Source organism: Condylura cristata, unplaced genomic scaffold, assembly GCF_000260355.1.
Source record: "Condylura cristata isolate star-nosed mole 26May11 unplaced genomic scaffold, ConCri1.0 scaffold00026, whole genome shotgun sequence".
In the NCBI taxonomy this organism is placed as follows: domain Eukaryota; kingdom Metazoa; phylum Chordata; class Mammalia; order Eulipotyphla; family Talpidae; genus Condylura; species Condylura cristata.
Window position 1 is genome coordinate 15,574,585 of NW_004567127.1, and position 24,423 is coordinate 15,599,007.

Consider the following 24,423-nt stretch of genomic DNA (forward strand, 5'->3'; position numbering starts at 1 on the left):
GGGTCAGGTGAGGTCTGCCAAGTCCACACGTGGGTCACTTCCGGGGCGGGGATTGAACTCATGCAGAAGTGGCTTTAGCTTCTTAGTGTTGCTTTAACATGTGGCACCATCAGGGAGGGCTCAACTTTACATTCTTAGGGTAGATACCAAGAAGTTGTTGGGTCATTTTGGCAGATTGACTTTTATCATATTGAGAGACCTCCAGACTGTTGCCACAGGGATTAGACCATCCTGCATTACTACCAATAGTGTATGAAAGCTTCTTTTTTCCACATCCTTGCCAATATTTGCTGTTTCTGGTTTCATTTTGTTTGTTTTATTTTGATATGGCTCATTCTCAAGGGTATGAGGTAGTGTCTTATTTTGGTTTGCATTCTCTTGATGATAAGTGGTGACTATTTTGATCATATGCCTATTGGCCATCTGTTTGTCTTCTTTGGAGAAGTGTCTATTTGGATATTCTGCCCATTTGTTAAACTGGGTTTTTATTTACTTTTTGAATTCTGGATTTATTAGAAAAGTAGAGCCGAATAGTTTACTATGACATTAGAAATGGACATAAAGAAATTAGAAGAATTAGCATGACTCTTCTTAAGGGTGATATTGCCACTGAAGGTAAAGGGAAGCTATGTTTCAGTCTGGTTTGAGGATGATATAAATTCTATTTAGAACAAACATACTAATTTGAGGTGCTTATTAGTCATGAAAGCAGAGTAGGCTAACCAATATACAAATCTGAAGTTCAGGAACAACAGCTAGAGCTTAAAGTTAGGAGTTCCAAAGCTGTAGAAGGTGTTTATTTATATCCATGAAACTAAATGAGATCACTGGGGGTGGAAGTAAGTGCTAAGAAGGTGTCAGAGCAAACCAGTGGAGCACACCAACATTAAGAGATTGTGGCGAATGAAGAAATTGCATTCTTCTAGACGTGTGTGGTGTAAGGTTCCCAGCAATATAATAACAGGCATGTCCTTGAAAAGGGCACTCAGAACAATTGTAGTTGAGTAAAATGAGTGCATTATTTGAATAACTTTAGCAAACTTATAAGAGCTAGTAAACACACAATTATGGATACATATTTTCTCGAGTGTTACTCCATTTAAGGAATTTAGAATAATGACAAATTACATTTTTGATGGACATACTGTTAACTCATTCTTCTATAGACTAATAGAAAGTTTCTCACTACTAACTTCCCAACGAGTTTCCACAAGGAGAAAAAAAAATGTAAAATTTCCACAAGGCAGAAGCTATAGAAAGTTATTTTCTATTGTCATAATCTGGATCACGAAGAGAATAAGAAAGAGGACAGATTTTCTAGGCAGAGATACAAGAATGAAACCAGTCTGTTAAATTCAATATATTCTAGTCTCAAAATATAAAGCTTGAAGAAGTCTATTAACTATAAAGTTTAGCAAATTTTACCTCTTTTCTAAATATCTCTTCTCTCTTTAATTTCCTCTATATCTATAGTTAATGGGATTAAAGTCAGTAATGTCCAAATAGAAATGCTGTGGAAATTAAATCACAAAAAGGATGCTTATGGTTACTAGACAGAGTTGCAAAAAGACATTAGGAGGAATATGTAATACTATAGCTAGTATTTATTAACACTTTCTGTACAATAGGTAGGTTCTGCTCTACTGGGGAGAGTATCTATTACTGTTATCATTCCTGATATCATGATTGTTACAGCTAGTACTTACATAATCTTTCTATATTAGGTTTTCCTAGTACTTTACATCTATTTAATGTAATCTCATAATTGCTCTACAAAATAGTTACAATTATAATCTGCACTTTATAGATGAAGAAACTCAGGTGCAAAGATGTTTGAGTAACTTGCCTAAGGTCTCACAGCCACAAAGAAATCAGGATTTGAACTCAGGCAATCATGTTCCCAACCCCTCCCTTCATCCACCATGTTACTGTCTCTAACACATCACTCTCCTCAGGCTTTCCATATTTCATTTATTGCACATTTTTATATTCTTCTCTCACCTTCTCCTTTTTTTCTGTATAGTGATTAAAACAACAATTTCCTTGACCAGAGTTTTAACAGTTTTACATTCATTTTCAGAACAAATAGGTCCGTTGATTTTAACTCATTATCATCTTTTACTCATTAAATAATACATATGAGCATATTAAGTATGGATTAAATATAGGCATTTAGTATATATTTAAAATAATGCTGTTCAATTTGTGGCAAAAACTGGATTAGGTACTAGATTTTGTAAGTCAAAAGAATGAAAAGTTAGTATTAGGTAGGCAGGCAGGCACAGTGTGTTAGAATTTAGTTTAACAGGTAACAAACATCTGTACTGTATCTTATGGCAGCAAATGAAAGAAAGATAGGGTGGAATCACTCCAATACCAGTGCTATTGATAATGATAGCAGTCAGTTGGTTGATCTAGAAGAAAACATAAAAAACAGACAGGTACAATGACAAGGGTAAAGATATGCTTATATGCAGGCAAAAATGAGTACACAGAGAATTCAAAAATTGCAAATAGTTCAGACTTATTCATATTTATTTGAGTGACTTCTGGGTGGCATGCACTGTACTAAATACTGGGGATTCAACAATGGGTGAGGCCTAGTTTGATGCTCAAGAAATTTATAATTGAGTTATGGTATCTTTTAGCATGAATTGCTTTAGTTTTTTTCAGTTGTCCTTATTTAATTAAAGCTTCTTATGAATAGTAAAAGTCAGTACACTGTAATATTTGGGGATGTAGTCCTTGTATAAAATATATTCTCACTTTCATTTGGTGGTCTTCCCAGCATAATGAGACAGGAAATTAGCTTACAGGACCCCATAACCTCAACTAGAGCTTTGATCTTATATCAATGGAAAGGAGAGACTTTGAAGGACTTAAATCTGGGACTGACAAGAGATGAAACTGTCCCTCTTTAGCTTTAGTAGCTATATGTAGTAACACTTTTTAAAAGAGTTTAAATTCTCCAAAATGGATATCAGAATCATAAAACAATAAACCTCATATTACAATCTGTAGAACAGAAGCATAGGTGTAAAATGACAAAAGAATGGGAAAACATACATATAAGTTATACTTCACAGCTGTGCCAAATACATTTAAAATACCAGCATTTTATGTTTGCTTATCAGAGTCTGCTTGGTCCATTTGAGGAAAGCATGTCAGTCATTCTTAACAGGCATGGCAAACCCCAACCATGTCTTTGCCAAGACCCTCATATAATAGGTACATGATAAGCCTCACAGTGCTTCACAGTAAATCAGGGAGTTTCACAGCTAACTTACACGATAAGCCTCACTATATTGAACAGTAAATCATGGAATTCCTCAATAAAGTTACACACTAAAACTCCCTTGTTTATTTATTTATTTATTTTCTTTATGGTATTATCTCCCAGTGGTGGGTAAAGTTCAGCTCACCTGCTTCTCTTTATCTCTCATAGAACACATTTCTATAGCATGCTTCTGAAGTCCATCCTCTCTCACCTACAGAATGGTGACTATTATACTTGACATAAATCTAAAATCTAATTCTATAGAGTTTTTCCAAAAACCCTCCTCCCTCACTGACAGAATGGTGAATATCATACTTGACATAAATCCAAAAAAAAAAATCCCAGAACTAGAGTTCAGACTGAATAGATTGGTGAAGGTGGGACTAGGAGTTGCATAAGTTACACATAGGGAAAATTCAATTAGCGACAAGAAGCAAAAACTTTAAAGCCTTAACATAAAATTATTTTTCATAAAAAAAAATCAGCAGAACATAGGTAATCAGAATATTAGTAAATATTCTGTAATGATCATTTAAATGGTTACAAGCTGTTGCATTGTTAAAATGAAGCTGGGTTTCCCTAAAGATATTTTAAATATTATTTAAAGTGCAGGTACTCAGCACTTTATCCAAGTATGACAGAGCGCTCTTGGGGCCTAGAAGAAAGAGTAATTGTAGTTTTTTCACTCCCTACCTCCTCCACATGTAATAGAATGATCACACACACAAACTAAACTTTAAATTTGCAGTAAACTTGGTAGCAGGAAATACGAGTGAGTGCTAACCAGAGTCTAAGAACTTTCCTCACAAGAGGTTTGTACATCTTGAGACAGATTTCATTCTGTTTATTCTGCTTAGTTACATATAACTCACATGCACAAACATGCTAGCATTAAAAAAAAAACCTGAATTATAAATATGGCAAATGAGAGTACACTGAAACATTACTAAGTCTCAAATATTACTGACAGTTAAAGAATTAGATATTACATCTAGTTTCTCAAAGGATTTGCAAGCAGAACAATGCATTGCCTACTCATATTACTAAAACTTCATTACCCTATAAAATAGCCTACAGTACATTTTTAAGAATACTATTATCATAAATAATTAAACCCAAACAATGCTGGCCAAAATAAATAATCAAAGTACACTTACACTTTAATAATCTTGTTTTGACTGTGGGTTTTGGGAGGATTTTTTCGGTTTGTTTTGTTTGATTCTTATTTACTTAAGTGCTAATTACCTCAAATTGGTAAGCCACATTTTTTTTCTCTCAGTTGTCAATTAAATTTAATAAGGACATATTGTGTAGACAAATGATCTTATGTAAAACACTGTTAGTACAGCTGTACAAGAAAGAAACTTAATAGTAATCACAAGTATGACAAATTCAGTTTTAAGTGCATTTACCTAGAATGTTTGTGTGTACTGTTTTACCACTGTTTATCAACATGCCTTGAAAACCCAATTTAAGTGAAGGTCCTAAGGCTTATATCTAAGCTTTAAAAAGCTTATACAAAATGTTTTTTCTTTGAAGAAAAAATGTGGTTAATTTCAAAGATCCATCTATAGACAATATAGCGATTAGGAGACATGCAGTAAGACATTCAGCTTTAATATTATATTAATCATAAACACAATATTTTTAAATGGATGATTAGGTGAATGATGAATGAATGAACAGTTGTATGGATGGATGGACAGAAAGAAGCTCTAAATTGACAAAAACAAAAATAATGTGCAAAAAGAAATTACATACTATTTCTTGGGCACTTAATGTCTCAAGATTTAAACTATATGTATTTAATCTATATAATCCTTAATCTCTACAACTACATGTCAACCACATTTTTGTACATGGTCAGATTTAAGTTTAGGGGGATCATATATATATATATATATATATATATATATATATATATATATCTTTTTTTGTTTAAGATTTACTTTATTTATGCATACAAGAAGTTGGGGGTAAGCCAGAGGTGCAGGGGGCAGTTGAGAGGAGTCATCAAAGACAGCAGATTTGGAAGTAGAACAGGCAGATCAACAAAGTACACTGCTGAGGGGAGTAGCAGTGAGGCAGGAGAGGTCTGCCACACCTTGTGGATCACCTCCAGGACTGGGGAGGGTACTCGCACTGAAGTGGTTGTGCTAGCTTGCAGTGCTGCATCCTTATCCGTTGCGCCACCGGGGAGGGTCTGAATTCTATATTTTTTAAACTCAAGTAGCTAATATGAATCAGAGCCAACATTTAAACTTAGGTATATCTGCATGCAAAATCTGTGTATTTTTCCTACACTACACTTTCCATCAGATGTCAGGAGTCCCAGGGCCTTCCTCTGAATGGATCAGCTCTCAGATATGGACCCGGGTCTCCATCACCTATGCGATTTCAAAGACTAGTGGGAAGACAAGTTCATTTTCTTTCTCTATTGGATAACCTAGTTGCTTCAAATTATGTCAAGAAGGATAGTGCAGTGGATATTGGATACTACTATTTCCTAATTTTCCTCTGAAGAAAGACCTGCAGCACGTGAGGAAAGTAAGTAAAGAAACATAAAAAGTAAACAAATAGGCCCTCCCTGGTGGCACAGTGGGTTAAAGCACTGCACTAAGAAGCTAAAGCCACTTCCGCATGAGTTCGATCCCCGCCTGCCCGGGACGTGACCACTTGGCATGGCAGACCTCTCCTGACCCGCCCGCTGCTCCCCTCAGCAGTGTACTTCATCTATCTGCCTGTTCTGCTCCCTTCTCTGTGTGTGGTGAATCCTCTCACCATCCCTGCACCTCTGGTCTGTACCCCAGTTCTGTATCCATAAATAAATGAGTCTTTATAAAAAAAAAAAGTAAACAAACAAATGAACAACAAAAAAGCACAATTTATGAAATTTCCTAATTTGGAGAAACATTTTTGAAAGTATTTTTTACAATGTTGTTTTCTTTCTTTTTGGTATAAGGTTAAAATATTTAGCTTATTTGTATTTGGATTCAAACTGTTTTCTTAATTATGCATCCTGGGGTGAGACTATGAAGGGAAAGGTAAAATATGTAGGGATTGTTTCTTAGTAATTCAAATGTCTATGCACTGAGTTGTTTACTCATCCACATGCAAAGCTGATTTTTCCTTACATGCACCAGTAGTTCAAAAATAGCCATCATCAGTACACTCAGGGCACTGGCCTAGAATGCACTGGGGTGTTTTTCAAGGCTCCAAGACAGCTCTGGAATTTGGAAAAGAAGGCTAATGGATGACTTTTTTAAATTTTAAATCTAATTTTCCTCACTGCAACCTCAGAAACTCAGTGAAATTCATACAGCCTCTGGTGATGTTTGGCTATCAGGGAGTGATCATCCCACTTTCAAGTCCTGCCATGCAAAACAATCCCTCTATTAGGAGTGTAGGTAACAGGAGGTAAAAGGAGTCATGGCTTTTGTCTTCTCCAACTTTAGGAATTCAACCTCAGAAGTGCAGTTGGTGGTCTGTGCTTCTCAGTAAGCACTGTAGATTAAAGAGTAGATTGCTTCATTATGAAAACTGAAGCAATCTCTCTGTGGATGTCAAGCGGTAGGGCCCTTTCACAAAAGAATGTACACCTGATGCATCAGAAGCAGGGAGAAAAATATCTGGGGTATGATAGAGCACTTGTGTAAGAAGCCTGAGCTTTGATACAGGAAGTATCAAAACACCAGTATCAGAACACCAGTAGCTGTCCATTGACTGTTAGGTGAGGAGAGTTACTGCTCTCATTGACAGGATCAGCACAGAAATGTACCTTTTTGCACTGCATGTGTACAGGACTGAATGTTTAGAGACACTCACATTTTTTAGCAGCTATGTACTCCCCAGAACACCTCTAAAAGCATATTAAAGAAGAGGTTTAAATGCTAAAATATCCCTTCCAAACCTAAGTCCTTGCACACAACTGGTATAATATGTAACCAGTAATAATAGCTTTGTCAATGCTATTTTCCTGCCTTAAAAATCGCTAATGGAGCGCTCCCTGGTGGTGCAACGGGTTAGGCCACAGCACTACAAACTAGCCACAGCCAATTCGGTGCTAGTTCAATCTCCGCCCTGGAGGTGATCCACATGTCACAGCAGACCTCTCCTGACCTGCCCACTGCTCCCCTCAGCAGTGTACTTCTGTCAGTCTGCCTGTTCTGCTCCCTGCTCTGTCTCTGGTGAAGCCTCTCACTGCCCCTGCACATCTGGCCTGTATCCCAGTTCTGTATGCATAAATAAATAAATCTTTTAAAAACTTGTTGCTAACATCGTCCATTTATTTAATGAGATAAAGTGTACATGCTTCAGCCTAGCATTCAAAACATTTCTGTCTCAGGCCTCAGCCTACATGCCTACCTTTAGAAGCTACCTATTGACATCTAAATCCATTGGTTATAACCATAGCCATCTATTTCCTGTTCCTGCAAAATAGCCAATTGACCTCATTCTCTTGTCTTTGCTTATGTGGTTCTCTTCTCCTGATGGTTCTTCCTCCTTCTCTGCTTCTTTCTAGGATACAGAGACTCTTTCAAGTCTTGTGTGAACTCCCTACCTCTGCACTGATTTCTCCCACCATGGTATTTTATGTCTGAGATCCTCAGTTATGCACTGTCACTTGCTGCTGTTTATCATTATCTTTATGTAAACATTCTTTTTTCTAAGATTTTTGAAAGTACTTTACTAATCACATCTGTCACTTACTCTTTTTGATTTTATTAATTTCCTCACTTCCAACACTATAGTCTTTCATTAACTAGATGCTCAAGAAATCATCAAGATCACAAAATACAGGTTGATAAAATGTTGAAGAAAGTTAAACCTGTTTCTAAGCAAGCAGTTCAGTTCTCACAACCATTTCATCATATAATTTTCAAAACAGCTCTGAGGGCATGCAATATTATCTCAAGTTTACATGTGAGGACAAGGAAGCTAAGAGTGGTGAAAAGATACTTATAAAAGCCATGGGTGTTTGACCCTCTCAGTGGGTAAATCATATCTTTGTGATACATTTGTAACAATCATTTTTTAGCAAACTAATGAATTTATTTGAGAGTTATGTTTGCTTCTAAAGCCCGTGATCTGTATTTGTGATATCAAAACTTTATGGATTTGGTAAATTTTGACATATTTGTAATGCAGAAGTAGCATAAAGCTGGTTTGTTCTTCATGAAAGTTGAAAGAAGTGCTAACTCTAAACAGCAGGGAAGTACCAGAAGAATTTTCTGTCCCCACAGGGGTCATGCGACAAAAACATGTAGCTTCAAGGATGATTTAGGTCACTGTTTTCCAAAATTCAGTCCAAAGACCTTACCAGGATATTGTTAGGTGTTCTAACCACACTGTTATCAGTTCCATTCTTTATTTGTTGTGTGTGCGTCTATGTGTGGTTTGAGTGTTCTGAAATCAAGTGAGTCTGGAAAATGCTGGTTTTAAGCAAAGTCTCTTTATTGTGACTAAATATGCTGAGACCTATCAGGACTCTCCAGGGATGGATATAATAAGGAACATTTCCCAACAAACATAGAGGCACAGAATTCTTTTTTTTTTTTCTCCAACAACTCCCAGGCCTGCAGTCCTTATATAGTTCTAATATAGACTGTGGGAAGCTTTCTATGAGTATAGAAATGTATGAGGTGTGTCCTGTGGATTCCTAAAAGGATTATAGGTATATTGTGATAAATTAAAAAATGCTGTCAAAAATGGATTATCTCCTTATGTTGTTTTAGTTTGTTGGAGGAATTGGGCAGTATAGTATGGTCAAAGATAACAATTGCTCTTCAGTCTTGAAATTTAACATTTTGTTCTTCATTATCAAGTTCTGGGCCATATATTTGAGGATCTGACTGTGACTGTAACATTGCAGATGTCTGTTCCTTGTGCATAGTGGATATTTATTGAGATTTTCTAAACACAGCCCCTCCCCTGTTCTTATGGTAACAGCATCCACTTCCTTTGGGGAAATGTGAGTCACACCGTTGGGAGTTTGGTGGACATGCTAAATGTCTAACCGTGGGACTGGGCAAGTGACACAGGCCTGGCAAATTAGCTTGGTTTCATCTTGTAGGAACTAGTCTAGTGGAAGCCATGTCATCTGAACAAGGCCCATCACAGCTTTTTTGATTTGAAACTAAAAGAAGAGGTTTTCATGCTATGTTCTAGAAACTAAAAGAATGTGTCTCTGGAGCTACTAGTGCCCATATATTCCCCATTTATTGACAACAACAAAAGATAGGTTACCATAGAAGAGGCTAAAACTGTTCAGAGAAAAATAGGGATGAGAGAAAAAGAAAAGAGAATAGAACATGAGAGAACAAGAGAGTGAGGGAGAGAGAGAGCGCGCACTTGTTATTTTGGACTTCCCAGTTACGTGACCCAGTGCATCCTTTTTCTGTGCTTAACTAGTAAAACACTTGAGGAGCTAGTGATAGTAATAAAACAAAGCTGGTCACTACAATGTCAGGGTGGGCTTAGCTAACGTGTTAGCTACCATAAGCTGGTAGGTCTCTGGGGGCTAGAGGCTAGCGCAAATGACAAGATTGCTATAATTTTTAAAATTATAAAATAGTAGCTTAAGACATATATAAAAAATATAACCCACCCCCTGATTTGGCAGCTAAAGAAACCCAAGCATACAGAGCTGAAGTAACTTGCCTAAAAATGTAACAGCAACTAAAGTAGTAAATGCAAGGCGAAACTTTGCCCATGTTCTTTTCCACTTTAACAGATTTTCCAATTTTGTGTTCATTTTTTCCTTCACAGAGAAAGCGAGTAGGATATGGCATTATGTACTGGGGAGCGGTTTAAATTGGTGAGAGAACATTGGGCTTTGTCTCGGAAGTCAGAGTTTGAATCCCAGGTCTGTCATTTCCTTAGGCAAGATACTTAACCTCACTGAACCCATGTTCTTTTACACATAAAATGAGTCTAATAACATATAACCCACATATTTCAAATGTTGATTTCTCTAAAAGCACTCGGCAAACTCTGCAATACTGTTTAAGACACATTTTAAAATTTATCTTCTGTCGTCATAAATATGCTTTATTTTCCTATTTTGTAAAATGAAGATTTTATAACTCATTTCAAGGACAGTTACCCTTTTTTCCATATAGGGTAATGACCTTATATTTTGTAGTAACTGTTTCATCTAACTCTCACACTGGGAACAGCAACCTAATAGCCATCGGGCATGTTTAATTCTAGATGTGCAATTCATGATGGTAGTATAAACACATGCGATAATTGATAGGACCTATCCAATTTTTCTGATCTATATTCCTGAGGGCAGGGTCAGTTGACAGAATTCTGTTTTCTCAGCAACCTAGCACACAGAATTTAAAAAAAAAATCATTTGTTATTGAATATTTTCCTACCACAAAATCAGCAAGATAACTCTCCTTAAAAGATTATCAGTGGGAGGACGGATGCAAACTGCCAACCTAAATCCCCTAGAAGTACTTTATCCCTTTAGCTCAAATGATATAATTAAAGAATAATTTCATGCTATATGAATGAGGGGAAGTAAATTTTTTTTTTCATTTCCAAAAATCAGCTGATTCCTCTTCAAACAACATTAACGTTGACCTTGTGACTTGCTTTGATCGCTAAAACTTGAGCAGAGGTGATCTATTCCACCTACGGTGGAAACTTTAAGAACCTGCAGGTGATTCTGCCCTCTCTTTCCTCTGCCACAATCCTAACAACATCCCAGGCTGAATCCCAGAGCAAAGCACTAAGCTAACACTCAATGGAGACATAATATAAGTGAGAAGTACACTTTCACTGAGGTGAGCTTCTGTGTTTTGGGGTCTTATGGCACTGAGTCATAACCTGCCCTAAGAGAACTGGCCCAGTGTGTCAAGTGCAGTGAGCTTCCCTGCATTGCTCTATTTCCTTCTTAGTGTGGATGGAGAGAATGAGAAAGAAACTGAGCCAAGGGGAAAGTAAAGAAATATGCATTAAGGAAACCACCATTCTCAGTAATTTACTATTGGTCCTTTTCTCTTCAGTTTTTTTTTTTATTATTATTTTTTAAAGAGTTATTTATTTAGTTCTGTGCTTACAAAACTGGGTACAGGCCACAGGCAGCAAGAGGCTTCACGAGAGACAGAGTGGGGAGCAGAACAGGCAGATAGATGAAGTACACTGCTGAGGGGAGCAGAAGGCGGGTTAGGAGAGGTCTGCCATGCCATGTGGTCACCTCCTGGACAGGCGGGGATCGAACTCATGTGGAAGTGGCTTTAGCTTCTTAGTGCTGTACTTTAACCTGCTGTGCCACCAGGGAAGGCCCCGTTTATTTTTTTTAAAAAGAGATTAATTCAAAGATTTTTTAATGATGAAACTAAATATTTAACATGTGCCATAGAATAAGGCTGCTAAATTGAGAGCTCTAATACCATTTCACACTCATTCTTAAAGGTGGAAAAGTAAAACACGGTAGCATAGCAGTACTGTTGGCTTTGCCTGTATTGTACAAGAAAGAGTGACTGAAATCGGCCTTTTGAATCCCCCCACCATAAATTCCTTCCCTGAGCTTCTTTCCCTACTCTTTCCTCTTTTATTTCTAAAATGTCATTTGGCCATCAAGAATTTACTCCAAGTTTCACTCTTCAAAGTGCATGCAGATGGAAAGCACAACAGATTTATAAGACAATTTGAAAAGTTATCAATTTCTGATAAAATGTAGATCAATGCACATTTGATCACACATACACAGCTGCATAGTCTTATTAAAAAGCAGCCTCGCCCTCCTCGTAGAAGAAAATTGATTTAAAACATGAAGTACAAAGAGGCCTCACATGTCCTTTAAATCGTATATCTACAAGAAATCTTCAAATTAAAATAATGAGGAGTATGTGAAACAATTTCCAATATTCACTGCTTAATCTCTGTCCAGCAGCACGTTATCAGCATACCACACACTATATCTGGCTTTTATAATTTAGGCACAGCCCTTTCTAATTTGTTTATAGATTTTACCAAGAAAAAAAAAACCTGTTATCATTAAAGATAAAAAAGTATCTACCTTTTGAGCTCCTTTGTTGTATTTATATCTTAAGAAATTGTGTCTTTATTTGCGAATTAAAAATGAGTTGTCAGAGTCCCTTAATAATTAATGTTGAAATGAACAATTGTTTCAAGTACAACACATTCCATTTAATGTTAAACAGCGTTATATTTACTGTAATTCCACCTTTCATCCTAATGTCAACCTTTAAATCTTTAATGCTTTAATCACACATTCTTTTTCTGATATCCCCTGTGATTCCTCAAACCAATGCCCACTCCTTTGTGAAAAGGTGGGCATTTTATGCTGCAAGGGTTAGTCAGCAGCAATTGTTAATTATTAAGGAAAACAAAATGCAGCTGCTGGAAAATTGTGTTTGTTCCCAGCAGGGCATGTTACCTTTAATCTCTACTGACACTGAGACAAGGGAAGTCATAAAAGGGAGATAATGCATTTCAAGAACATGGCCCCAAAGAAAATTAAAGAATTTCCTATAAAATTAATGAGCCTAATTATCAGATTATGTCTACATTTGCCTCTCAGTAAGTTATCCTCAGTAAGAGGGCTGGGAAGAGGGGAAAAGATGGGGTTTGGTCCCAGGGAGCAGCTTAGCTGCTGGTTGGGTGGAGCCAAGATAGAGAGTCTGTACTGCAAGCTTCTCTTTCTCCTGGAATCTGATGAGAGGATGAAGGGCAAGTATCTGCTAAGAAGGTGCTGTCAGGAAGGTAACATACAAGGTGAGGTATATTTTAGTTCAGTCCCTTGCCTGGTTTAGGGATGTGAGCTGGGAGTTCACCTAGCTGAGTCTTAATAATCCTCACCTGTAACAGGTTTTTTCAAGGATTAAAGATACTTCAATCACAGCTGTTAGTAACAATTCTCAGAGCCCAAAAAAAATCATTCACCATAGTGTTCCAAATCGTTAATTGTAACAGCAATTCTGAGAACTAGGTATTATTATTTCCACTCTTATTATCTCCCGATTCAAAATACGAGCATGCAGAGGACACAAAGTATGAACGTGAGTCTCCCTGACTACAAAGGACCAAACTAAAAATTATGCCTTAGAGGTATAAAATGAATCATTTCCTTCCATTAAAAAAAGATGGATAAGAGGTAAATATTTATTCTCCTTCAACTAGTAAATTCATCTCTAACTTTGGGTTTATAGAAGCTCAAGTGGGAAAATTAGTGTATGGAAATTCCAGGAGGGAAAACTTTATTGAAGTCTGACTTTCTGTATTCTGAAATGCTTATTTTGTAGTGCTCAAAATCTGCAGACTCTCATTCAGCAATCAAAAGCCACCATTTTCACCCAAAAACAGAACTAGAGAAGTAAAACTACTATAAAACAAGTTCGACAAAACCTAAAAATGCTTCAAAAAGGTTTTAGAGTTAACTGAGCTTGCACAAAGCTTCTAGGAAAAGAGGGACTCTTAATTTGCACAGACTTCTCGAGCCCCCAGGACTTGATAAAAATTCCCCAAATAGTCCTAAGTGAAAAATTCCTAACCACTACTGGTTCATAAACCACTTTGAATCCTTGTTGAGTCCAATGGATATTCTACTGACCCACACAGGACAGCACACATAGGATCAAGAGACCTATATGGATTTTGCCTTTGACCCAACAAATTTCCCAACATCTAAGCGAAACTCTTTGAAATCTGAATCCCAGACAGCAAGAAGCAAGGACTTTTACACTCAGCCCATAAACTTCCCTGAGGATTAGAGTTGGCCCCAGTGTGCCTGGTGGCCCACAGTCAGCAGCTGAGCCATCACTTGGAAGCCAAACGCCAAGAACGCTTTGAGCATTTGGAACTGGAAAATCACCAACCACAGCGGCGAAGAGCTGGCTTCTGTAAGCCTGAACCTGTCCTTACAGGCCTCCACCTATGCTGGTCAGATGAATTACTACTAATAAAATATATATACTACCTAAAATATACTTCATGATGAATTCTCACATGAGATTAAGTATATATTTATAAATTATAAGGCATTTATGTAATTTATATTTATAAGTTATAAGGCATTCTATGCATGGCATAGTTAAAATTTTTTGAAACTTTTCTTTCTAGAGAATGATAAAGACAAGGAAATGAACATTTCCCATGATTTCAGAGCAGTCCTGTATAGAAATTCTGTTTGACAATTAAGGAAAAATACCTCATTTTTTGTTTAAAAGTTTCTCCTCAGCATCCTAAAAACATTTACCACACTTCTCTGTGATGCAAAGATTAAATAAGTTGCTGAGGTATAAAGCTTGCACAGAATATTATTTAATGAAGATCCACCTTACCGACTAGATGGATGATGTGACATTAAGGGAAAAGCTGCATCTGTAGTTTCTCAGCGATAGAATATTCCAGGAAGATCAAAACCTGTACAAATAACAGGACAAAGCTTAGTTGTTAAAATCATGATCTCAAGTTTCAGACCTGCCTGAGTTCAACTCCTATTTCTACCACTTTATGAATAGTGTAACCTTGGAAAATTGACTTAAGGTCTCAGAGCTCCATTTGTTTCATGAATAAAAAGGAAACTTATTTCTCCTGAGGCTGTTGTGTAGATTAAAAGAGATGCAGGTTAAGTGCTTAGCATAGACCTGATATATTGCAACTCATCTGTGTATGGTATCACTTAGCATGTATGTATTACATACCTCCTACAAATGAATCCCTTAATTATTAGTGGAAAACTGAAATTCCCAGAGGGATGAAATAACCCAGCAAAGGCTAAATGAATTAATCAGGCTATTCATGCCAACAGCCTCTGTGGCTCTCACCTGTGGCCTTGATCATGCTGATGCACAAGGTGGTTGAGACCGTGGGCTCGGGACATGCCTGCCTGATTGTGGGTGTCTGGGGCATGGGTGTGTGTGCATGTGTAAGTGTGCACCCATGTCTAGGGGCTGGCTCAAAGAAGTGTATCGGCAGTAGTGGCACGCCAAGTGGTGTGACTGCAGAAGAGGCCAGACCACAGATGACTTGAGAGAGAATGAGAGAGAGAGTGATATAGAGACAGAGACAGAGAGAGATGGATAGAGAAAAAAAAGAGAGAGAGGAGAGAGGCAAAGAAAGGAGAGAGAGACAGAGAAGAGAGAGAGAGAGAGAGAGAGAGAGAGAGAGAGAGAGGAGAGAGAGGCCCATTCCTGCCCTCTTGCCCTCTTGCATGCCTCCTGGTCACCTGGTCCTCCTGGGTCCCTGCCTACCCTGTACCTGGTTGTCCCACGACACTCAGGGTGACAGAGCACCCTGCCTTTCTTGAGCCATACCACCTTATTGCTTGAAATGTATATTTTGTTCTCTCTACTTCCATTCATGCCACACATTTTTCCTTTTCTCCAAACAGAGCTGGAAGCGTTCAGCCCAGCATTAGGAAATAAAGCCAAGTGTCTGCCTGTATGACTTCAGCATTCATGAGACACAGCAGAAAGCCTCAGTGATTACCTTACACTGGACCAGGAAAGCCACTGAGAGATCATTCCTTTGCTGGGGTTGGTAAAGAACTACAGGGAGTTTGACACAAGAAGCGAAGTCTTATTTGCATTGGTGGTTGCAGGTGAAGCTGTAAGATAATCAGAGGGCAAACTAGGTAGGCGTAATTGACCCAAAGAACCTGGATTTCACCCCGGAGGAAATAAAGAATTAGTGATGGGGAAACAGAGAAGATGTTTTCCAAGGAGAAGGCTGGAATTACAGAGGGTGGGGAGGTCAGGTCCTGAGTAATACACATAGAAGAGTGGATATGCGGAAAAAGAATGACAACAGCTTGGAACACACTGAGATGGATATTTGTAAGAATCTTGAGGACACATGCTCTTGTGTGAAGGCTCTAGGGGGTGAACTCTTTCTTGCCTTCTCACTTCCAGCAGTTGCTAGAGGTCCATGGGTTTCCCCAGATGTGGATGGATCATGCCAATCTCTGCTTCCATTGTGACATATCATTTTCTTCTTCTATTTCTTTGCAACCAAATTTCCCTTGTCTCACAAGTTTCCTATCACTGAAGTAGGGTCCTAATCCATGACGACGTTATTTAGAGCTGCAAAGACCGCATTTTCAAATAAAGTCACATTCAAAGCTTGTGCGGGCATGAATTTTGGAGGGACACCATTCAACCAGTACAACCTCTGCATCCAGTTATGCAGGTGTTGTCAGTGGTTGATGGGCACTGAAGTTCCAAGGAAACCACACAACCACCTGTGCAAAATTATCACTGACAGGCCATGAGAAGAATGAGGAAGATAAGAGTCTGCCTAGTGATGCAAGATCTCTGTCTTTCTTTCCGTCATCTTCTAGGCCAGGCTCCACAGAGTTTAAAGAAAGAGATTTCCCAGGGGTCTACATGTACCTTTGGAGTAGGATAGGAAAAGCAGCAGACATGACTGACGTCACTTCTCATTGCAGTGGTTTAGGGGAGAGTTTAGAATGAAATACAGGAGTAAGGTTATAAACTACATTGGATGGAATTTTAGTAACCATGGCTGAAAAGTTATGGGATCTTCCCAGATGTCATGAAGGGAGAAACAGCATAATGACGTGGAAGACAATTTCTGAAAAATTAAATTGACACCAACATCCCAAAGTATAGCGGGGGGGCACTTCTGTTTACAGGCATTTGGAAGAAATCTAGTAGGCCAAGATGTAACAAGGTAGGTATGGGCAAAAGTCTTCACTGAACTCCAGGGAAAGAGAACGAAATTACACAGTGATCTAGTTTGTCCAGTCAATTAGGCAGGACCACACTTCAATGTAGCCACAGAGGGAATTCCACTTCAAATGAAAATAAGGAAAGTTCGTATATTTGGGAAGCCAAAGTAAGCCCTGGAGGTTAACATTACTTTAACTTCCTTCGTTATATCTGCCTTTTCCTTGTGCTTTTGCCATCTGCAAAGAATTTAAGTTTTATACATATTATATTCCTCCTCAAAGTACTCCTTTTCTTCAATTCAGCTATGATAGTTTCTGGCAGGGAACCTTCATCCTTTTCAATTACGGTGACACCCTTCAAATTCCCCAGCCCACTCCCGCCAATCAGCAACCATAATATACAGAACAGGGAAATAAGAGTAAAACGAGGAAAGCGAAAAAGAAAACTGGAGGTGATCAAAATGAGGGAGCTTTGATTAGCCAGGTTTCAAGCTACTCTGGTTTTCTGAGTAGATATTCCAAGTACACTACTTGAACCAGGGTTCACCAGGAGCTACATATTTCAAAGTCTGCTTTTCCAGAATTAACAAGTCAGCTGGAATTACTTATTACATTCCAGTTCAGTAGGAATCCACAAGCTGCAGAAAAATACATTAAAGAATATTTAGTAAGATGGTAAATAGTCCCAAATATATGGGAAAGAATAAGACTGTGTATTGCTCATTACACACATGACTATTTTGTGTATGTAATGGATGTGTTGTTAAGGCACACTGGGTTGTTTGAAGTTTACAAGTTTGTTATAGATTGATTTATTCATGAAATGCTTTGTTTCTATGACAACTTTATTGGTTTGCCTGTGGTCTAAATACATATAGACATGGCAGGAATTCCACGGTACAAAACAAATTACACACTCCCCCCTGAATCACTTGCTTCCTTTAGGGAGTGTAGCAAAAGGATTTCTAACCAGAGTTGACATCACCTTTGCAGGGCCTGCTTTACATAGATCATATAATAATAAAAGGGCGAAAGACTTTTTAAAAAGAGCAACTTAAAAGTCTCCCATGGCCTTCAACTCCGTAATATAAGGAAAGATGGAAATGAACAATGAAATGCCCAACCTAAGATAAGAGAAATACAATCTACCCACAATGCATGAGGTTTTTAAGAGAAAACACTGATCAAAGACTCGTATTTCCTACTATAAATAATATCCCTTCAAGGATACCATTAATATTCACAATAGTTGTGTAACTACAAAAGAAACTGAGAATTGTTGTCTAGAGAAAATAATAATGGGTTTTGGGAAGATAAAAGGAAAAGGCAGAAGAGAGGTAAAAGAAAGGGAGAACGATAGATATTTACTGTGGACCAAGGATAATCAAGAAGGGAATGGCTCTTAGTTATCCTGTGAAACTTAAGTCAGGGAAATCATGCCTGAGGAGACGCAGCCCTTGTGAAAGCTGGAAAGAAGAGAGCAGAATAGAAATAATGTTCATCACATCCTCCTGAAATGCATACACATATGCACATGGGAGGAAAAATTAAAATGAGGAAGATTATTTAAAATAAAATTACTGCTCCTCACAAATTCCATGTTAAATAATGAAAGTAGTCATATATAGTGAAATAGTGTGAATTTAGATGAAAAGTAGACATAAAGCAAGATATCTTTTCACAGCATCATTATTTCATGTTTTTGTAAAAGCCACTTCCAATTTTCTGCTCTTAACTTTCACAGATTTCTGTGTGCGTGTGTGTGTGGTGACAAATATAAAAATTGATTTTGGGGCCTTCCCTGGTGGCACAGTGGGTTAAAGTGCAGCATGTAAAGCTGGCCAGGGCCACTTCAGTGTGAGTTCGAGCCCCAGCCCCTGAGGTGACCCACATGGCACAGCAAAACTCTCCTGTCTCACCCGCTGTTCCCCTCAGCAGTGTACTTCGTCCATCTGCCTGTTCTGCTCCCCACTCTGGCTAGGGTGAAGCCTCTCATCGTCCCTGCACCTCTGGCCCATACCCCAGTTCTGTATGCACAAATAAGTAAATCTTTTTAAAAACTGATTTTGAAGTACATGACTACCCATACAACCTTAGGGGGAATCAGTTATGTTCCATTTCCCTGCTAAGGGGCTGGATTACAAAATTTTGTGTCCACCATGTGACGCTGCCATCATTGCCACTACAGTTTATGTCAGAGATGAATCTTCTACCAAGGGGAAACAATTCACTCATGTGCCAGCAACTAAATAGTAGCTTTCAATAAATTGCACATTCAGAAAACTGTGGGGGTGGGAGACAAGGCAAGATGATAGGCTGTGTCAAGTGAGATTTGGGGCAACCATTATCAGCACTGGAGCTCCGCTGCCAGTCGCTGGAGAGAAGTCCCTCCAATAGAGCAGGTGCATCCAGAGAACATAGACCACACAGCCACTCAGTGGACAAGGGGAAGTGGAGAGAGGATAGATACCTCAGTCCGTTATAACTCTAGTTTCCAAAAGGCTCGGTCACAACTTATTTTTCTGGGTACACTATGCCTTTTCAATAAATTGCTTACTTGAGCTAACCTGAGGGACTTTCTTTTCCCTAAAGATTAAAGACCTTGATTAAACTGCATAATTTTATTGTATTATTCCTTAATATGGTTGTTACCTTTTCACTTGAAACATGTTACTTGTAGAAAGTTTTATCAACCATTGATATGACATAAAAATTTAGTAACTAACAAGGAAAAATCACAACGGCTGCATGTCCCAGGCATTATTCATTCATTGTTTAGTAGTAATTTGCTGACTTCATTCATTGTCCAGTGGGTCTACACATTAAATGGTATATGTTTAAACAAGGGTAGGTGACGTGGATCTCTGTGGCAGCTCAATGCTGTGTATATTTTACAGATTTCATGAGCATTCCAAACCTATTAATTGCAGGTGATAGTGCCTAGTGATTCTTGGTAGATAAAGCATGCTAAAAATAATTTCTTAAAAATTTAAAACATGTACATTTGTATTATAAATTCCACAAATTGTACTTGTATGATTAGCTTAGGTTCACATAAAAATTAAATGTTTATTTTTATTTTCTAGATAACCACACTCATTGTTCAGTTATCAAATTTTCATTTGACTTCAAGCTTTTGACTTAAAGCTTTGGGGTGCTTACATGAAACTGTAAGGAGTTTGAAACTGTGAGGTCAGTCTTAAGAGGCTACAGCTCTCACGCAGTACTATACACTGCTGATTACATACCAATATGTTTCTCTTGAAAGCAAATCTTTCCCAAATGTAACAAGAAATCCATGAACATATTAATAACTGTATCCCACCTAAAACAGTTTTAGAAATTGACTCTCACACACAGGGAGAAAAAAAAAAAAAAAAAAGCAGTTGTCCAGATGAGCTGTACTGAATTTTCCTGGGAAACTGAGATACTTTGATCAATCAGTTATTCATGTATTCTCTTAACAAAAGATTGCTAGAAGTCCTGAAATATGCACTCACGTTCCCATCTGTAGATTACTCATCTCCAGGTATGCCAGTAAGAAATAAGTAAATAAATCAATAGGATCTGACAATCTGACACACACACACACACACACACACACACACACACACACACATATTTATATGGGAAAAGTGCTGTGTGGGAAACCATCATAGGACTGAAGGGTAAAAAAACAAAGAGGTGGGGGAGATATTACTTTAAATAAAATAGGAAGTGACTTAATAAGCTGAGGCTTGAAAGGTAAGAATCCAGTTATGGAGATGAAGAGATGGGGAGAAGCATTCTAAAACAGAGGGAAACAGTGAGTAGAAAAGCAGGCCTTGGGTCTTAAAAGGAGATTTATTTATATGTTTAAAAAATAACAATAGTGGGCCCTCCCTAGTAGCAAAAAGATTGAAGCTCAGCACTAGGAGGCTGTCTGCAGCCACTGAGGCACGAGTTTGATCCCTGAGCAGGGAGGTGACCCGTGTGGCCAGCACAGCTCCCGTCTCACCTGCTTCTCCTCAGCAGTGTATTTCAATCTATGTGCCTCTTCTGTTTCCCACTCTGTCTCTGGTGAGTTTTCTCACTGCCCACACCTTTGGCCTGTGTCCCAGTTTTTGTTTGTGTGGATAAAAATGTCTTTAAAAAATGAATAAAAAGAAAATAATTATAATAAAATATTCACAACTGACACTGTTGGTTATGTTATAAGTGCTGTATTATGTCATTTACCTGAGAAACTAGGGTGGCTGACATGTGAACAGTTGTTAACACTTAGTCAATAAGTGGATTTTAAACTTTATTCTACTTGTTTTTATCAAGGTGACAATGGGTTACAACACTGTATGTGATTAAGATGTATAGGGTCACACCTCTTCAAGTGTGTGTGCTAGCTACCATGTCACACCACCACCTGTGAATTGGTGGATTTTAAAATGGATCCTATTTTTTTTTTCAAAGATTTATTTATTTATGCATACAGAACTGGGGTACAGGCCTAAGGTGCAGGGGTGGTGAGAGGATTCACCAGAAACAGAGTGGGGAGCAGAACAGGCTGATGGACAAAGTACACTGCTGAGGGGAGCAGCGGGCGGGTCAGGAGAGGTCTGCCGCGCCATGTGGTCACCTCCGGGGCAGGCGGGGATCAAATTCATGCTAAAGTGGCTTTAGCTTTTCAGTGCTGTGCTTTAACCGGCTGTACCACCAGGGAGGGCCAAAATGGATTCTATTTTTTTTTAAATATTTATTTATTTATTTTGCATAGACTAATTGGGAAATAGACCAGAGGTGTGGGGGTGGTTGTAAAAGGAGTCACCAGAGACAAAGTGGGGAGCAGAACAGGCAGGTTGACTGAAATACACTGCTGAGGGGAGCAGTGGGCGAGTCAGGAGAGGTCTGTTGCGCCATGTGGTCAGCAACCTGGCCAGGGATCAAAGTTAGGCAGCAGTGGTGATGGTGCTGAGACTTCATCCATAGGCTACCAGGGAGGCCCCTAAAATTGAATTCTAACACTTACCCATGTAAAGCAAAGCACAAGACTAGAAAGTGTAATGACATTTATATTTTTAAAATGATAAAAGGAAAAGCAAATGGAGAAAAAAATAATAATAATGATCTGCACTCTATTTAAATAGATGCCACTGCTCTTGGTAATGAATCTATTTTCAAGGTGCATTATGTACCTACATACATAGTGTATATGTACATGAACATATACATATGTACATTTATTTCTTACTTCATCACCACAACAAGGAAATTTGCCTGAATAAAGCCACTGCACCACATAATTCCCAGACACATCTTCCACATCATCTTCTTTGTGAATGGTGTCCTGGTGTCCCCTGGATTTTGTAATGGCGTGGCAGGCTGATGAAGCTATAGTTCCACAGAGGTCACTGGTCTACAATGTAACTGTGTCTGGCTTACATAGTCATGCTTACCTCTGAAGATAGAAAAGACAAGAGAAGAAAAGTTGACTCTCCTTAGAAGAGGCTCATAGAGAATTCTTCTGGGGAACACATACCACAGGAACATTTTATCTCAACACTTTAGTGCCTGAACCATTTTGCTAATTTGACATGGGAAGCACTAATAAGATAAAAAGCTCTGGCATCCTTATCTCATTAGCACTTCCTCTATAGTTTCTCTGACCCACATTCTGACCTGATCTCTCCCATATTCCCCATGGCTTGTATTGTACTGATTAAAACCTTCATCCTTTTGAAAAGATGTTGGGGAATTGACTGGATTTAACTAAAATTTCCAGCTTAAATTACTGTGTGATTTTTAGCTGATCAGAGCCCATTTAACATGGGCAGCAGTGGCCAAGTCAGGGGATAGGCGACAGAGTGGAGAAAGGATATAAACAGAAGAGTCAGTTAATAGGCAATTAAGGTTTCTTGCTTTCCCACCAACACAAAGCTCCTTATCTAGACTCACAAGGAAGAAAGCCAGCCAGTTGAAGTCACTGTTTATTCTGCTTGGTCTTTTCAGAGTTTTTGTTTGTTTGTTTGTTTTTAGATTCATCTGCATTCATTCAGAACAACTATTTTTCAACCTCCCGGCCTTATCTCTGGCTGAACTATTTTAGAATTCGTCTATCCTAGAAACATTTTAGTTCCTTTAGTGAAAAATCATTAAGGTATATGATTATATTCCTCCCTATCCCTCTAAGTAAAACAGATTATCCCTCTCTGCTCTTTCTCCTGCCAGGATGCATATCCAGGCTTCAGTTATTTCCTGTGTTAATTACCACAACCACCTACTTCTTGGCCTTTGTTTCCCATATTGTTCCTTCTGTTGAACACATTCCTGCCAAGGGAATTTTGCGTTCATGCTTGGGACCATGCTGATGTATTCCTTGGATCGGGCCACTAGCTTTTCTAGATTTATCCTCTAATTTCAAATTCTATCCCTTTTGGGGCTCCCTTTCTTTACCAGCACCTAGCCCTCAACACAGGCCTTTGTTCATTAAGACCTAGTCTCTTGGTCTGCCTGTTCTCCCACTTCGATGCTATCTCAAGTAGGTAGGAGACCTGCCCATCTTATTCTGTGTGACAGGTGGATGCTGTACGCCTGAATCAGAGGCCTAGAGACTACCCAGCAGGAGTGATCATTTTCAGGTCACAGATATCCTGGGAGACAGTTACAGAGCCCAGGGTGGAGTCTAGATCTCCTGATTCACCCTGAGACACTTGCTCTTAACCAGTCATTCTCATTCTTTCCAAGCATACTGGAAAGAATTGGTGTAAAATATTAAAAAGAGTGCTGATTAGAAATGATAGCTTCAGAAGATTTGTTTACCTATTTTCCCTGGCAATGATCCATATAAAAATTTCATAAAACATGTGAAGACTATATCCATAAGACTTTGCCAAAAGAAAGAAAGAAAGAATCAGTGGATGACAGGATTTCACTTAGAAAGAAAGAATCAGTGGATGACAGGATTTCACTTAATTCTGGAATATGGGAAGTGGTTTGAAAAATAATTGCTAGTGAATCAGAGATGGGAAAAATAATGGTCTATATCTATAATTTATCACTAGGCATTCTAAGTAACTATGCATTGGTTTTAAAAAATAAAAAAAGTAGATAAAACATAAACATAAAAACATCTGGCCCTCCCCAGAGGCACAACAGGTTAAAGCACAGCACTGCAAGCTGGCCTCAGACACTTCAGTGTGAGTTCAATCTCCAGTCCCAGAGGTGATCCACTGGCACAGCAGACCTCTCCTGTCTCGCCCACTGCTCCCCTCAACAGAGTACTTCGTCAGTCTGCCTGTTCTGCGCCCCCCTCCTCTGTCTCTGGTGAATCTTCTCACCACACCTGCACCTCTTGACTGTACCCCAGGTCTATATGCGTAAATAAATAAAATCTTTTAAAAAATAAACACTTAGGCCCTCCCGGGTGGCGCAGCGGGTTAAAGCACACCACTGAGAATCTAAAGCCGCTTCCGCATGAGTTCGATCCCCGCCTGCCCCGGAGGAG

At 38.5% G+C, this 24,423-nt stretch overlaps 1 protein-coding gene across 2 annotated transcripts in view; it reads right to left on the reverse strand.

The window, feature by feature from the left end:
• SNX7 (sorting nexin 7) overlaps positions 1-24,423 on the reverse strand; it is a 506,430-nt gene that overhangs the window by 273,204 nt on the left and 208,803 nt on the right. For both annotated transcript variants that reach the window (XM_012730110.1, XM_012730108.1), the window contains exon 4: positions 14,596-14,677. The gene's annotated coding sequence lies outside the window, so the exon portion shown is untranslated. The remainder of the gene's footprint in view (positions 1-14,595; positions 14,678-24,423) is intronic.